The sequence below is a fragment of the Microtus ochrogaster genome, chromosome 4 (genome assembly GCF_000317375.1).
Source record: "Microtus ochrogaster isolate Prairie Vole_2 chromosome 4, MicOch1.0, whole genome shotgun sequence".
In the NCBI taxonomy this organism is placed as follows: Eukaryota; Metazoa; Chordata; class Mammalia; order Rodentia; family Cricetidae; genus Microtus; species Microtus ochrogaster.
The window spans coordinates 66,272,180-66,289,248 of record NC_022011.1 but is presented as its reverse complement, the minus strand read 5'-3'; positions in this window follow the sequence as shown (position 1 = coordinate 66,289,248).

Genomic DNA, 17,069 nt, shown 5'->3' with positions numbered 1-17,069 from the left:
AGGTTGACATCCAGTTTTGCCAGCACAATTTGTTGAAGATGCTCTCTTTTTTCCATTGTATACTTTTAGCTCCTTTATCGAAAATCAGGTATTCATAGGTTTGTGGGTTAATGTCAGGGTCTTCTATTCGATTCCATTGGTCGACTTCTTTGCTTCTATTCGATTCCATTGGTCGACTTCTTTGTTTTTATGCCAATACCAAGCTGGATTTAACCCATTTCTATTAATCTGTGTTCACCACGAGGTCGTAGCTTACCGGGAAAGATTCAGCATGTCTGCCCTGGCAGCTCCATGGTGGCTCTCTCTCTCTGACTCTGCTTACTTCCTCCCAGAATTCAGTTCTGTCTTCTCCACCTACCTAAGTTCTACCCTATCAGGCCAAGCAGTTTCTTTATTAACCAATGAAAGCAACACAAATACAGAAGGACCTCCTACACCAGAAAACTGGAATTATAATTGGGACTGAGAATTAAAGCAAAGAAACTATAAACAATTAAGACAAAAGAATTATGACAGAGGCCGTAGAATAAACAGAAAAAAATAAAGAGCACACTAAGACAAAGAACATGTGAGAGAATATTCTTTTCCTAAAGCCATCAGCCTTTAGTTCCTGTGTTTATTGTGGCTTCTCTTTCTGAACCCTGAGTGCAAGTAATCAATGCAGACCCTTCCTTGAAGGTTTTCAATACCTTTAAAAGACCTTCAGAATATGGCAATGTTAACTTAGGGCCTTTCATGACAATGAGGCACATCTGCTCCTGGCAGCACCAATTCCTTTAGGAGGATGATTAGCATCAAAGAGTCTCCTTATGGGGTTTGCTAACCATTTGGGCAGGAAACTGTTCTTGTCTGAATTGTTTGACAGTATGCTGTATAAACTTGGCATGCAGGACCCACAGAAATAGAACTGCTGAACTTACCAAAAGAAGGTGGGATTGTTTTTCAGGGTACCTTCTTCAGGAAAGACTCTGCCAGACACTCTGCAGGATACAGAAGAAAGTGACTGGCAAATTGCCAGTATAGGGGCAGTCTTTCAAATTACCTGATTCACTGAATGTCTGTCAGATTCTCTTGTCCTATAGACTGAAAATTGACACCCCACCATTACAAAAGAACTTTGGGTGACTGTCCAGGCAGCTAGATGTCTCTGTCAATTCCAGAGTTTTAAAAGTTGCTTACAATGTACTTCCTGCTTTCTTGGGTATATCCTTCTGGGGTCTTCAACAAAATTAAAGACAGATGGTTATAGCTATAATTTTCCTTAATTGTGATAAAAGATGAGTTAGATATAGAACTTTAGACTTGTAAAGATAGAATAGATGATAGAGTATTTTTAATTTTGCCAAATTTAAATAGACTAAATATTATAACTGTAATTCTTGCTTAATAACTGTTTTGGTATATGTAATTTTACTATATTAAAGCTAAAACCTTTCTTTTTATTTAAACAGAAAAGGGGAGATGATTTGGAATGTCCTTCTGTATACATGTTGTTTTTATTGGTTGATGAATTAAGCTGTTTAGGCTAATGGCTTAGCAGAGGAAAGTTAGGTGGCAAGTTCAAACAAAGACACAGAGAAAAAGTAGGTAGAGTCGAGGAGATGCCATGTAGCTGTTCAAGAGGCAAGATGTGAGGTAACAAGACACAAGCCTCAGGGTAAAATATAAACTATAGGAATGGGTTAATTCATAGTTAGAGCTAGACAGTAAAAAATCTAAGACATTGACCAAACAATTGTAACTGATATTAAACCTCAGAGTGGTTATTTCATAAACAGCTTCAGGAACAGTCAGGCAGAGAGAAAAAGGGCAGGGGGACCAGTGGGACAGAGAAAACTTTCAGCCACGCACAAGGATGCTTGTCTTCACCAATACCTAGTATGGGAGTCACTACAAAATGAGGAACTCTATTACAGGATCACAGCATTAGAAAGGTTGAGAGCCACTGTTTTATTACTTAAACTGGCAGAGAGTGGCCTAGCGAATCTGGTCAGTTTCATAACTGTAATTTGCCACTATTGTGAATCATAATGTAAATATCTGATATACAGGATACATGATATGGGACCCCTGTAAAAGCTCATTCGACCCACTGCAATAAATACAGCAAAGAAGATTCAGTCATGTCAGGCTGCAAAGAAGACTCTGAGACAAAACCAGCAGCCTAGAAGAAGCAGAAAGCAGCAGAGCTGCCTGGAAGAGGTTTAAACCAACTGAGAGGCATTTGGAAAGGACGCAACCTGTTGAGATGCCTCTTGCAGGCTGTGCAGTGTGCTCCAGGTTCCCAGCTTTGTAGCCTGTCACCCATGCTGGGGTGGGCTTTAGTGATATAACTTTCTTTGAGTCATTTCTGTTCCTGTACATAACCCCTCAGGCAAATTGTTATGCCCAAATTATGGAACCCAAATCACCACCAGGAGACCAACTCAGACGCAAAAACAAAGTCTTTATTTGCAAGTTAACTGAGGTCCCTCCGTTTTTCTGAAGTGGCAGCAGCAACAACAGCAGCAACAATGTTGATAGCAGCAGCAACAGCAGGAACAGCACAGGAGTAGGGCCCTGAGCAGCAAAAAAATAGGGGCTTATAATATAGGGGCAGAGGCTCAGGGAATTCCAAGCCTCAGGGCTTGTGATTGGCTGGCCCCTAGTGGCATAAGGGGGAATTCCAGACTTCTAGGCTTGGGTTAGATTACCTCTGATGAGTTAAAAGGGCTTTCCAGGCCTGAGGGAAACCCAAACTGCCAGTAACTGCTTGAGGCTCTGATTGGTCCATGTTCTCTGCTTGGGGATTGGCTGGTTTTAGGTCGCAAGCAGAAATGACTCCATTTCTGGGGCCAAACTGTGTTTCTTTAACTAGTTCTTTCTACCTTTTGAACCCTAATTTTGGGACCAAGGCAAATATCTTTGGTATATCCTGAATCTAGGGACTTAGTACCTTCTTTTGGTCCTAGTTTTAGGGTTTGGGGCTTTTCTCCTGCTCCAGGTTTGGGGACAAAATGTCAATTCCTGAGGTTCCTGTCACATTTTCAGGTTGAGTTTCTTTCCCTGGATTGGGGCGTGGATCCTAGCCATTTGGGGTCTCTGTGGGGACTCTGGAACAGAGATTTTCTAGGGCCTGGGTCTCTCAAGATGTCTATGAGTTTGAGGCCAGCCTGCTTTACAGAATGAGTTTTAGGACAGTTAGGGTTACACTGGGAAATCCTGCCTCAAAAACAGAAAAACAAAACAAAAAACAAACATGAGAAAAAAATCATTGCTGGTATGGTGTGGAACAATGGTCTGTACTCTGCCAATTGTATTTTAATGAAATGCTAACTGGCCAGTAGCCAGGCAGGAAGTATAGGCGAAACAACCAGACAGGAAGTAGAGGTGGGTCAATGAGAACAGGAGAATTTTGGGAAGAGGAAAGCCCATTCCTCTGTAGTCGGGACTTAACGACTGTGGGAACCGGGCTGGACAGAAACCTCTGACAACACTGGTACTTCAGTATTTTTCAATGTTTTTCATTTATCCCTATTCTTGTCTCTCCAAATATCAGTAATGATAGTCCCATAAATGCTTTATAAGATAGAAGAGTAAATCTGTGGAGACCAATCACATAAGGGAAGTATTTACAATAAACAAATATACAAGTAAATAATACAGTTTCACTAGTGAAATTCTGATTCTGATTTTGATGACTATAGTAATTCTACATAAATAGAACCTTAGGGATGAGTTTCTTGAATTGGTTCAGTGTTTTCTAGAATTGATTCTTTAATCTGGTTTTATTTAAAGCACTAAAGAAGTTTTCAGTGATAACAGTGTACTTGTGGCCCACAGTGTGAAGTGGCAATAAAGAGATATATGTAAAATACCACCATTTAATATTCTTAATCAAATGCCTATAAAGTGTGGAGTTCTTGATAGCTATGCATGCAATACCTTGAACATTTCAGTTAAACTAAAATATTTCATGAGATTCTTCCTATATTTACTTAAGAAAGCATGGAATGAAAAGGATGAGTCCTGGGTTCAAATTCCCAGTTTAAGTTTAGCACAAGTGACCCGAAAGTCTCAATACCTATCAGGATGAGATGTTGAAAATGGAACCTAGGGTTTTATTCTCCTGAATAAAAAGAAAACTAAATTTTAACTCCACTGGGCAGAAATGGGATTCTAATAGAATGGTGACATTTGGGGAAATCACAGTGAGGTTAAAGACTTTGAATTCCCAGGTTGAGCAATTAAAGGATCCTATCTATCTCTTGACTTGTAGAAATCAATCCTGCTTTGTCTGATGTTCCTATAATATATTCCTGAAGTAGTTGCCTCTCAACAGTTTGCTGATTCACTTTGGGAGCTACCAATCATTGACTTTTAGACTTGAATTTAAATTCAAGTCTCAGAAAGCTTTAACAAGTAGCCTGAAGTGCAACTCAAGAGTGTGGTTTGGTTTTTTTTTTTTTTTTTGCTTTTTATGGATTCTTTATGAATTTCATAGCATGCACCCCAATTCCATTCATTTCCCCATCCCTCTATATCTGCTTCTGCCCTTCCAACTTCCTCTAAAGCAAACAAAAAATAAAAATAATAAATTAAAATTTAAAAAACACAAATACAAATTAAAGAAAAAAATCTCACAGTGGAAGCTTCAGTGTGTCACCCCGTTTACCCTTTCGCCCAAACAGCTTGAACTGCAAATGTTGCTGGCTTCTGCAACACTATCAATACTGGAGCCACAGTGGGACTCCTGTCAGATATCTTGTTGGTGCCCTGTGTCATGGAAAGCCTGTAGTTTTGCTTCTTCAATGCCAGTGCTTCACATGCTCCAGCAGTTCTTAGATGGGGTGGATGCTGGGGTGGATGCTGGGGTGGATCAACTCAAAGCCCTGGATATGGGCCTGGCTGGGAGATGAGTTGGTGGGTCTGCCTGCTATCATATGCCTATGCCACCAGGACCAGCTCCCCCACTTTGTTCAGGTGAAGGACGGGGCCAGTTCTCCCACACTGCACAGACAAGGGAAGGGGCCAGTTCTCCGGTGCCCACACCCTTGGGGCTGGCTCAACAGTGACCACGCTACCAGAATCATCTCTACTGTACTGCCCAGGTGATGTGGAGGGCCTAAACAATGGTTATTCTGTTCAGTAAAAGAATCAAATAGTCTTCTTTTCTCCAGTTTTCTATTTCCATCTGAGTTTCCAACTTATGAAGACATAAATCTCAAGAGCATGTGTGAGAATGGGTAGTAAACGTGAAACGGTAAATGACTGGGGAGATGGCTCAGTGGGTACTGCCTGCTGTGCAAGCATGAGGACCTGCATTCAGAGTACCAGCAACCGAGTAAGAAGACGGTGTAGCAGCCATGCACTGAAAGGCTGACCAGGGCTTCTTAGCCAGCCAGGCTAGCCCATCAGTGAGATCCTGGATCAGTGAGTGATCATGTCTCGAAAAACAAGGTGGAGGACAGTAGAGGAAGACATCCAGTGTTGACCTCTGACCTCCACATGCATATGGATATTCCACTCCCATGACATATCTGAAAACACACACACACACACACACACACACACACACACACACACACACACACACACGATAATTGTAGGAGAATATAAAGTTGAAAAGTTGGATTACCCCAAATTTGTTGATACTGATCTACAGGCAGAAACTTCAGACCCAGTAGCTTGAGTAGCAAAATACCTAACAGTTTGTTTTATTGACTGAAGTGTGGACAACATTTCTTATACTAAGCAGAGTGAAATGCCAGAACTGGTAAATTGTAGTGAAAGGCACTAAAAGGCTTAATAAGGGTAAGATATTAGAGTGTATTTGTCTTGTAAGACCTGCTCACCAAGACTGGAAATATGCAGAGGAGAATTTTAATAACTCAGAGGGAAAAATAAATCATAGTTACCAACAAGTCACTTTCCCCAGGCACTAGTGCTATTGCCCAATTAGATCATAAACAGTGTCCATTCTGTTCGGGATAGGGATTAGCTAACATGGCCTTCCATTCAGCAAGGCTGACCTGGCTATAGCAATTGCTGAGAGCTCAATCTCCAAGCAGTAGAGACTAGCACTAAGTCCTTTTAATAGGATACCACTCCCTGCTGTGATCGCCCAGCCCCACAGTGGCAGAGTGACACGTCGTGTTACTTCCATCATTGAAGGGACAGTGTTCTGTTCAATTTTGAATAGACATTCACTTTGGATTTGCCTTCCCAACACAGAGTTTGGCTTCTAGCAAAGCTATTCTCCCTGGGCTTCCGGTACACCTTACTCACCATTGTGGCATTGTTTGGTATCAAGGAACTCATTGCACAGAAAGAAAACAAAGAAGTGTGACAGTGGGTCTGTGTTCATAGAATTCACCCTTCTTACGTCGTTGGCTATCAATGTGAAGCAGCTGGGTTGACAACATGATGGAACGGCTAGTTGAAGACACTTGTAACACAAGTTTGGATATCATTCCTTGAAGGTATAATGACACCATTTCCAAAGATGCCGATGTGAGCTCCAAGTCAGTGTCTACAAATATGGTTCTTCTACAATCAAGCGTCATGGATCCCAGAATTGAGGGTTTAAGTGGAAGTTAATAATTCACTACTGCTCTGGTAAGTCAGTAGCAAAGTATTTACCTCCTAGCCCCACGAGTGTTTCTCAGCCAGACTAAAAGTATTAGGTATAAAAGAAGATATTAAATGCCTAATTACTTAAGATCTTATTGCCTTTTATTGTTAAAAGTATAAAAAGGCCCTGGGGATTCAGCTGTTTCCACATTTATACTCACTGTTCTGTGCGAAGTGCTAAGTTTTTAAATATAGCACGCACGTTCACACCACTTCCACAGTTTAAAAATGTAATAAGTTGCAAAGACTTTGTAAGTGTTCTAATGATAAACTCCACAGTATTTTAATACAGTTTTAATCTACTATCTGGAAGTCAGAGTCCTATCCATCTCAAAGATGGTCCACTAATTAACCATCTCCCCAGTGACTGACACATCTATTTTTAGTCCTCTTTGACTGGCCTCAGCCAGCATCTACCACTAACAGAACCTGATGCCTGAAAGAAAGTTAGTGAACGGGTGCCTCTTGTTTCACAGCACTGACTTTGGGTACGGCGCCATAAACGGGACAAACCAGTTCTATTTCACACTGTCCAATGCTGCCTGAAGACCACTTCCTGTTTCTCAGACAGTGCTGACACTCGAGCGCCACACAAGGGTTAAGAAATCAATTCTTGATTGGGGGAAGGGAAGGGAAATGGGAGGTGGTGGTGGGGAGGAGGCAGAAATCTTAAATAAATAAATAAATAAATAAATAAATAAATAAATAAATAAATAAATAAATGGAATCAATTCTGTCCCAGCATTTCCAAAGGAGTCCAAAGATTTCATTGCTCCTGGAAAGTAATTTCCCTTTACCCACAAAAAAGGAGGAAATAGTCATTCCAAAGTTAATAGAAGAGTTTAGTTATGAACAGGACTCCAAATGACAAACAGTAGGAGACAGTTTGTGAGAATTTTCCTTCTATGTGGTTCCCTTATTGAATAAAATGAGTGTCCCTTAGCAAGAGAAACACTGTGTCTCTTTTGAAAAACAAAACTTTAGGAAAAAATTATATATATACTGATGTTGAGATGTTTTGATTAGCTTTCCCTATGCATCTTCTCTCTATGGGCTATGGACTCTCTGCAGCAGTGTTAACCTTGCCTGCCCACTGGAGCAACTGAAGGGCCTTTAACACATGTCTGCCTTGTCTTCTGTTTCTCCACAGGGATTCCAATTCCACTGGTCCTAGGTCTTGAACTCTTCTGAAGCTCCCCAGAGGGTTTGAATCTAAAGCCAAGACCCTTCTTTACAAAGAGAAGATGAAATGGCACAGCCAGACCTTGGAGGGTTGCCTGCCTACCTTCAGAAAAGGTGGGAGTCAGATGAACTTTCAAAGGGACAGCTAGAAGGAGCATGGAATTATATATAATACATACATACATACATACATACATACATACATACATGTGTGCATGCATGTAAATCTAATGAAGGAGGGAGCAAATGGAGGAAAGCATAACACAGCTTTCCACCAAACCTGGATAGTTTCCCAGGCTCAAACCAGGATGAGTTTGACTGAAATAAAAGAGCCCTCTTTTCCTCCCCTCCTTTTCCCTCCCCTCCCCTCCTCTCCTCTCTCATCCTCTCCTCTCCTTTTCCCTCCCCTCCTCTCCTCTCTCATCCTCTCCCCTCCTCTTCCCTCCCCTCCCATCTCCTCTCCTCTCCCTTCCTCTCTTCTTCTTCTTCTTCTTTTGTGAGGACTAAAGTTGAGTTTTAACTACTGTGTTTAAGAGACCTATAAAACAATGCCTCTAACCTGTAAGCCTCATTTGCCCAAGGACAGATGGCTTCTTAGAACACTAGGGACTGTTCATGTAGGATAACAGGCCACATGTTTTCATTGCTGTAAACACAGTTGTTTGCCACAACTTCACAGCTTGTGCTTGATCACACGGAGGCAGGAGGTACATAGGCAGGAAGTATGTCGGGATGTGAGCTTGAGCTTATTGGATGAAGAAGGGAAGTATGTAGCCTTGTGGGTTTTGCCTGACCAACTTGCAGCCATTCTCTGGGAGTCCTGGGTATGGACCCGGCCGGTGTCCATCCTCTTGACCACTATTTAATAAAGCTTGTTTCAAATTTGGCTCAGAACTTTGGTGGTGGTCTTATTCTTGCCTGGTGGGATTAACACTTTCTTCTCCTTCTCTACTCCTTCCTCCTATGCCTTCCCCTCCCCCTCATTCTCTACCCTCTCCTCTCTTTCCCCAACCCAATCTTCTCTCTCTGCAATGAGAATAAGTACTTATAACTGTGAATCTTAGAATCACAACCTGTCCTAAAACTATGTCATTTTTTCCTCAGGCAGCTGATTCCCATTAAGCGACCTTGAGCTCTCCAGCAGACCTCATAACAAGGTCACACTATTTGAGCTGCTCCTAGGTAATGACAAAGTGTGTATCTAATCAAGACCATGGCTGCCCTATACAGGACTCTTCAAGAACTCATCTTTGCTCAGGACTGTCCCAGTGTTGAAGCTTTTGTTAGCCTGATTCTCCACACACCTTACCTCTCAGAGGTCTCACAGTCTTTGTCTTTTTAGCTCTGCCCCCACCCCACCTTTACCTTTCTAATGCATTTCTCCTGCATTTTTTTTAACTTCAAAGTCGGTGTTATCTTCTGCTTCTCAGGATGAACCCAGATGAGATTTCAAAGAACCACCTAGTCTCAAATAAATTTCATCTTAGCTTGAAAAGCTAACGTTGAAATGATTTACTGAAGGTCACATGGCAAGAAGTGAGAGGTCAGGATTAGCAAGAGGTTTCACAATCCATAGCCTGACGCTTTTCCTACTCATACAGAAAAGATTCCAAATAAAGATGGCTTCATTAGAAAACAAAAAACTTAATATGATCAACATACATAGCATGATATTTTCAAGGAATGAAAGAAAACATTTTTAAAAACTAAGAACAAGTTAACAATAATAATATAAATAAAAATTTATGTAAATTGTACTGGGTAAGAGCACTGAAAAGATTAATGAGTTTCTTTCTTTAATTTTTTTAAAGAAAACAAACTAGCTTTTTTCATTATACATACCAATCCAAGTTCCCACTCCCTCCTCTCCTCCCATCCCCTTCACTCCACCCCTATCCACTCTTCAGAGAGTGTAAGGCATGTTGCTTTGTGGAAGGTCCAGGGCCCTCCACATCATGGTCTTGACCTCTTTGTTCATATTCTCATTCCTCCTACTCTTCAACTGGACTTTTGGAGCTCAGTCCAGTATTCTGATGTGGGTCTCTGCCTCTGTTTCCATCAGTTGCTGAATGAAGGTTCTCTGGTGATATTTAAGTTATTCATCAGCCTGACCACAGGGGAAGACCAATTCAGGCACCCTCTCCTCTATTGCTTAGGGTCTTAGCCAGGGTCAACCTTGTGGATTCCTGGTAATTTCTCTAGAGCCAGGTTTCTTGTTAATCCCATGATGGCTCCCTCAAACAAGATATCTTTCCTTGCTGTCATCTCTGTTTTTCCTCCATCCCGACTATCCCATTCCCTCAAGTTCTCCTCGCCCCTCCCCTTTCTCCTCCTCTTCCCCTTCTACCCTCCCTTCTCTCCTCACCCCCATATTCCCATTTTTTTTCAGGTGATCTTGTCTATTTCAACTTTCCAGGTAGAGCTATGTAAGTTTTTGTTACCTTGGTACTTAGCTTCTCTAGGATTATGAACTACAGATACAGTATCCTTTGTTTATGACTAGTATCCACTTATGAGTGAGTACATACCGTATTCATCTTTTGGGGTCTGTGTCACCTCACTCAGGATGGTGTTTTCTAGTTCCATCCATTTGCATGCAAAATTCAAGATGTCAGTGGGTTTTTGTTTTTTTTGTTTTTTGTTGTTTTGTTTTGTTTTTGTTTTTTGGGTTTTTTTTTTCCACTGAGCAGTACTCTAATGTGTAAATATGCCACATCTTCTTTATCCATTCTTCCATTGAAGGGCACCTAGGTTGTTTCCAGGTTCTGGCTATTACAAATAATGCTGCTATGGACATAGTTGAACAAATGCTTTTGTAGTGTGATTAAGCGTCTTTTGGGTATATTCTCAAGAGTTGGTATTGCTGGATCCTGGGGTAGGTTGATTCCCAATTTTCTGAGAAATCACCATACTGATTTCCAAAGTGGTAAATTTCAAAGTTTGCATTCACATGAGCAATGAATGAGCGTTCCCCTTTCTCCACATCCTCTCCAGCATAAGCTACCATTGGTGTTTTTGATCTCAGCCATTCTGACAGGTGTAATATGGTATCTCGGAGTTGTTTTGATTTGCATTTCCCTGATGGCTAAGAATGTTGAACATTTCATTAAATGTCTTTCAGCTACTGGAGATTCTTCTGTTGAGAATTCTCTGTTTAGTTGTGTACCCCATTTTTTAAAATTGGGTTATTTAGAATTTTGATGTCTAATTTCTTGAGTTCTTCATAGACTTTGGAGATCAGTCCTTTTTCTGATGTGGGGTTGATGAAGATCTTTTCCCATTCAGTAGGCTGCCTTTTTGTCTTATTGACTGTGTCTTTTTCATTGCAGAAGCTTCTCAGTTTCAGGAGGTCCCATTTATTTATTGTTGCTCTCAGTGTCTGTGCTACTGGGGTTATATTTAAGAAATGGTCGGCTGTACCCGTGTATTAAAGACTACTTCTCACTTTCTCTTTTATCAGGTTCAGTGTGGTCAGATTTATATTGAGGTCTTTAATCTATTTGGACTTGAGTGAGATATGGATATGGATCTATTTTTATTCCTACATGTTGACATCCAGTTATGCCAGAATCATTTTGTAGAAGATTCTTTTTATTTTCCTTGTATAATTTTAGTGTCTTTGCCAAAAATCAGGTTTTCTTAGGTGTGTGGATTAATATCTGGGTCTTCGATTCGATTCCACTGGTTAACCTCTTTGTTTTTATGCCAGTACCATGCTGTTTTCATTACCGAGCTTGTCAGGGATGATGATGCCTCTGGAAGTTTATTTTTACTGTACAGGATTGTTTTAGCTATCCTGGGTTTTTGTTTTCCATATTAAGTTGATTATTGTTCTTTCAAGGTCAGTGAAGAATTATGTTGGGATTTTGATGAGGATTGCATTCAATCTTTTGATTGCTTTTGGTAGGCTTGCCATTTTTATTATGTTGATCCTACCTATCCAAGAGCATGAAAGAGCTTTCCATTTTCTGGTATCTTCTTTAATTTCTTTCTTCAAAGACAAAGTTCTTATCCAATATGTCTTTCACTTCTTTGATTAGTGTTAACCCAAGATATTTTATGTTATTTGTGGCTATTGTGAAAGATGATGTTTCTCTGATTTCTTTCTTAGCTTCTATATCATTTGTATATAGAAGGGCTACTGGTTCTTCCAGAGAACTGGAATTCAGCTCCCAGTAATGACATCAGATGCTCATAACTGTCAACAATTCTAGCTCCAGGGGATCTGGTACCCTGTTTTGTATTCCACATATACCCATAAACACATGGCATACACTCATAGACAATGCACACAAACAAACACACATGTAAATAAGAATAAAATAAATTGAGGCAGGGAGACACACGAAGAACATATTGTAGTAACAGGCATAGGTTGCAGTGATGGGTCATACAGAAATTCAAGAAGAATTCTCCCCATGAATGCTTGCAGGAACATGGTCATGCTAGGCATTCGATAGTCACTTATTCACTGTATTTTTGCAGTTTGCAGACCACAGGTGTGGATCATTGTTAAAAGAAACTTCAAAAAAAAAAGAAATTTCTTTGGTGAAGGCTGGGGCTATACTTACCTGTAGATATAAGGATAAGTAGAATATCTGGTTAAGTTTACAGTACAGTACAAGGTATGAATTCCCTCCTATTCAGTAGGTCTTAAATCCACTTACATGGCTGTTGGTTATCCCCATGATATAAGTGTCACTACTACACCCATGGGAGTAACTTGCTATGCTGGTCATTGTGATTTATAGACTTTACAACTGGGTAGGATTTTTAATTTCTTTTCTCTCTTGGCAGCTGGCACAGCTCCTTGGGCAGCTATGAAAACTAATTTTCAGAAAGGAAGTTTCAAGGTCAGTTCCAGTTCTAGCTCATCCCAACATCCAGCATTTTGGTGCAATTTTCTTGATCTTAGCTGTTCTGATGAAAACTCAAAGCACTTTTACTTTGCACTTCCCTAATTGCTAAAGATGGTGAACACTTTCTAAGACACTTCTTAGCTACTTTTATTTCTTCTTTTGAGAACTCTGTTCTGAGATGTAGCTTTATTTTTTTAAATTGGATCTTTTTTCTTGGTTCTTTTTTTCTTTTTTTCCTTGATATATTCAGATACTAATCTCCTATTGGATGTGTCCCTGGCAAAGAGTCCCCTAGTCCAACTTCCTCTTCTCTTTCCTTTGTTGTACAGAGTGTTTTAACTTTATAAGATCCCATTCATCAGTTATTAGCCTTGATACCTAAGTTGATGGAGTCTTACTCAGAAAGTTCTCTACCTGTATCTTGTAGGGTACTGTTTATGTTTTCTTGTATCAGTTTCAGTGATTCAGGATACACATTGAGGTCTGTAATGGTTTGAAATAAAATGGCCCCCAAAGGGAGTGGCACTATTAGGAGGCGTGGTCTTGTTGGAGGAAGTATATCACTGGAGGAGGGAGGGCTTTGATGTCTCATATATGTTCAAGAAACTGCCTGTGCACCTCCTAGTCACACCATGGTGATAATGGACTAAAACTGTAAGTCTCCCCTTAAATGTTTTCCTTTGTAAGAGTTGCTGTGGTCATGATGTCTCTTCACAGCAATAATCATAAGACAAAGTCTTTGATCCACTTGGAGATATATAGTGGCATTTCAATTGTATTTTAATAAATAAAGCCTGCCTGAAGAGCTTAGAGTAAAACTGGTCAGCCTTACAGACCAGGTAATACCTTTAATCCTAGTAGCCATACTAGTTTGCCATAGAAACTGGCACCGTGGTGCACGCCTTTAATCCCAGCCCTAGAGAGGATTATAAAACGGGAAGAAACAGCTCTCAAACACAGTCTCATTCTGAGATTCCTAAGGCAAAATCAGGTTAACATTTTCGAACTGGGGTTGAGGTAAGGGGCTAGTGGCTGGCTGCTTTACTTGTAGGGTCTTCAGGTTGAATCCCAATTAATCATGCTTCAGAGTTATTTTCGTGCAGGGTGGTATTTTATCCTACCTTTGTTTTGACAAAACCAGAATTAAACAATGCATTACTTAACAACCACACCTTGGCTTAAAGCTATGTCCCAGTATTTTCATTTTAATAGCTTTCAGACTTAACTCATTCTTCTTAATGATCACCTAATAATTCTATTGTGTAAATGAATAAAATATGTCTACTTAATCCTCAGTTGTCATACTAGCATGCTCCTTGCTATTAAGATAATTGTTCAGTGAATATCCCTGGAAGCATGGCTAGGAAGAGGACTTGACTCTACGCATCATGCAACAATTTTTGTTATTATTGTTTAACAATAATGAAAGCAACTGGGATTGCTAGATGCAAACCAAACATCTCTAAATTATTTATTTAAAAAATCTAGTAAGTGCCACAGAATTTTTATGTAACTCTCACAGTATCTGTTACATAGATAACTATTATTTCTATTTTCTTTAAATATATATTTTACATTTAAGAAAAATGTGCATTTATGGAAAATTTAAAAAATGTGAGAATCAATAAATAACACTTAAAATTTAACTGCTCAGAGAAAACTTCTACTTTAACAATTTGCCTTAATGACTTCTTTCTATGCAGCTATTTTACAATTCTTAAACTAGCTTTTAATTTAAGTTTTTTGGAGACCGGTTCTTGCTTCACAGCTCAGGCTAGCCTTGAACTTGCAAAGTAGCCAAGACTGTCCTTAGAGTCTAAATCCTACCTCAGCCTCCCACTGATGGAATGATAAGCATGAGTCATCATCACTGTTTTATATTTAATATTCTATTCTATTCCTTCTGTTCTCCCTCCAGATAACCACTCCCTAAAATTCTGCATAATAGGCCTTTGCAGCTTGTACCATGTCATTGTTCTTTTGGTTTGCTGTCATTATTTCCTACCACAACTGTGCATTAAAAGGTTCTGAGATCTTGTGTACTTGGTATCAGGACTTCTTATTACACATGTTGCACTCGTGACCTTTTTTTTGCCCGAGAAATTTCTAGACCATAGTATGTAGGTATGTAAAACCAATATAAAAACCAAACATTTTCTGATAATAAATTACAAAAATAAACTTAAAAGAATTTTTTGCTGTACATACAATTTTACTATTTACTAAAGATGAAAGTCAACTTGCACAAAAATAAGATGGATACTACTGGGTTTTTTTTCCACATAAGAATTAGATCATCTGAATATTTGGTACTTCAGTATGTTGAGAAGGTTCAATGTTTGTCATAGTCGGTTAATATTCTGATCAGTTGTGACTAAACTATCCTGCCTAAACACATAGTACAAAATGATGGGAATATGGCAATTCCAGAATTGTTGGAATGCTGTTTGAAACCCAAGCCAAAATTCTTTTCTTTTTCATGAAATGCAAGTCAACAAATGAGTGCCTGGCTGTTCTTTAAATCAAACATCCAAACAAAAAAAAGTCCAAAGATGCATTAATTTAATACTTACTTGTTGAGAAATGATGCTAGGAAAATAAATATTAAGTCTTGGTTTTCCACACTTAAACCAACGTCTCTGTAGCCGTAGAAAACTGTGTACACGGTAAAAACACTGCAGTTCACAACGTACATCATACCCTCAAATTTGAGTCAAGATGCTCTGGGTGGCTGTTAGCACAGCATAGCATGAAGACATGCCCAGTACAGAACGTGCGTGCTGTGCATTCAGAGCAGAAATTGCTTGGTGCAACATGAGAGCCAGACACTGCTTAGATTTGTCACGTGCCTTATTTGAATTAATATGGGGTTGTTAAAATGTTCAGAAGCTTGTTCCCAATTTTTTTTGCTACCCCTACATTTACTTATGGGGCAGGTTGAGAAAGCTTTGTTTCATGTTACTTCTTTAGGATACATCCAAAGAAGTCAACAAAGGAGGTCAACAAACTGAATTCCATTAGTGACTTCCTGAACTTCTGCTGGGCCATCAGCTGCTGGGTCAAGAAACTCCATATTCTAAACTATAATCTTAATACACTTTAAGTTCTTTAGTTTGATAGTGGTGATGTCAAATTACTATGGAAGTTTTCCTTTTCATATATTATCAGAATTTTTTTTTCTAGACAGGATCTCACTATGCAGCTTGGACTGTGGTGGAATGCACCATGTAGACCAGTGTGACGGTTATTTTTGGTTGTCAACTTGACTATATCTGGAATGAACTATAATCCAGAAACGAAGGGCACACTTGTGATTTGGATCTTGAGGCAAGACGGCAATGTGCCTTTAATCTAGACTTTGAGGCAGGAAGACACCCTTTACTACTTCTACTGAAAGGACAATGGAATCAGGAAGAGGATGTGTTCGTCTTTTGCCTGCTTACCCCCAGATTTTCAGCACATGCATTTCTTCACTGGCATTGGAGCCTACTTCTTCAGAATGCCAACATGTACAGAAGAACAGCTGAGACAACCAACCTCATGGGGCTGAGTAATTACTGGATTCTTGGACTTTCTATTCACAGTTTACCATTGTTGGTGTCTTAGTTAGGGTTTCTGTTGTTGTGAAAAAACACCATGATGAAAAAGCAAGTTGGGGAGGAAAGGGTTTATTAGGCTTACACTTCAGCATTGTTGTTCATTACTGAAGGAAGTCAGGACAGGAACTCAAACAGGGCAGGATCACAGAGGCAGGAGCCAATGCAGAGGCCCTGGAGGGGAGCTGCTTACTGGCTTGTTTCCCATGGTTTGCTCAACCCACCTTCTTAAAGAACCCAGGAACAGCAACCCAGGAATGGCACCACCCACCACGGGCTGGGCCCTCCCCCATTGATTACTAAATGAGAAAATGTCTTACAGTTTGATCTCAAGGAGGCATTTCCTCAACTGAGACTCCTTCCTCTGATGACTCTAACTTCTGTCAAGGTGACACAGAAAATCAGCCAGTACAGTTGGACTGTAGCCTATAAGTCATTCCAACAAATATTGGAATGGTGGTGGCAGTGGTGGCTCATGGCTTTAATCCTTGAGAGGCAGAGGCAGGAGCATCTCTGGATTCAAGACCAGCTTGGTCTACAAAGCAAGTTTCAGAAGAGCCAGGATTATACAGAGAAACCCTGTCCCAAACAAAACAAAACAAAAAAAAAATGACAACAAACATATCACTACACCTAGTGATGTGGGATGTCCTTCTGTGTATGTGTTGCATTTATTGGATAATAGATAAAGCTGTTTCAGCTAATGGCTTAGCAGAGTAAAGCCAGGTGGGAAATTTGAACAGAGATATATAGAGAGAGTAGGTGGAGTCAAAGAGATGCCATGTAGCTGCCAAAGGAGACTTACTAGTTTGCTACTGGA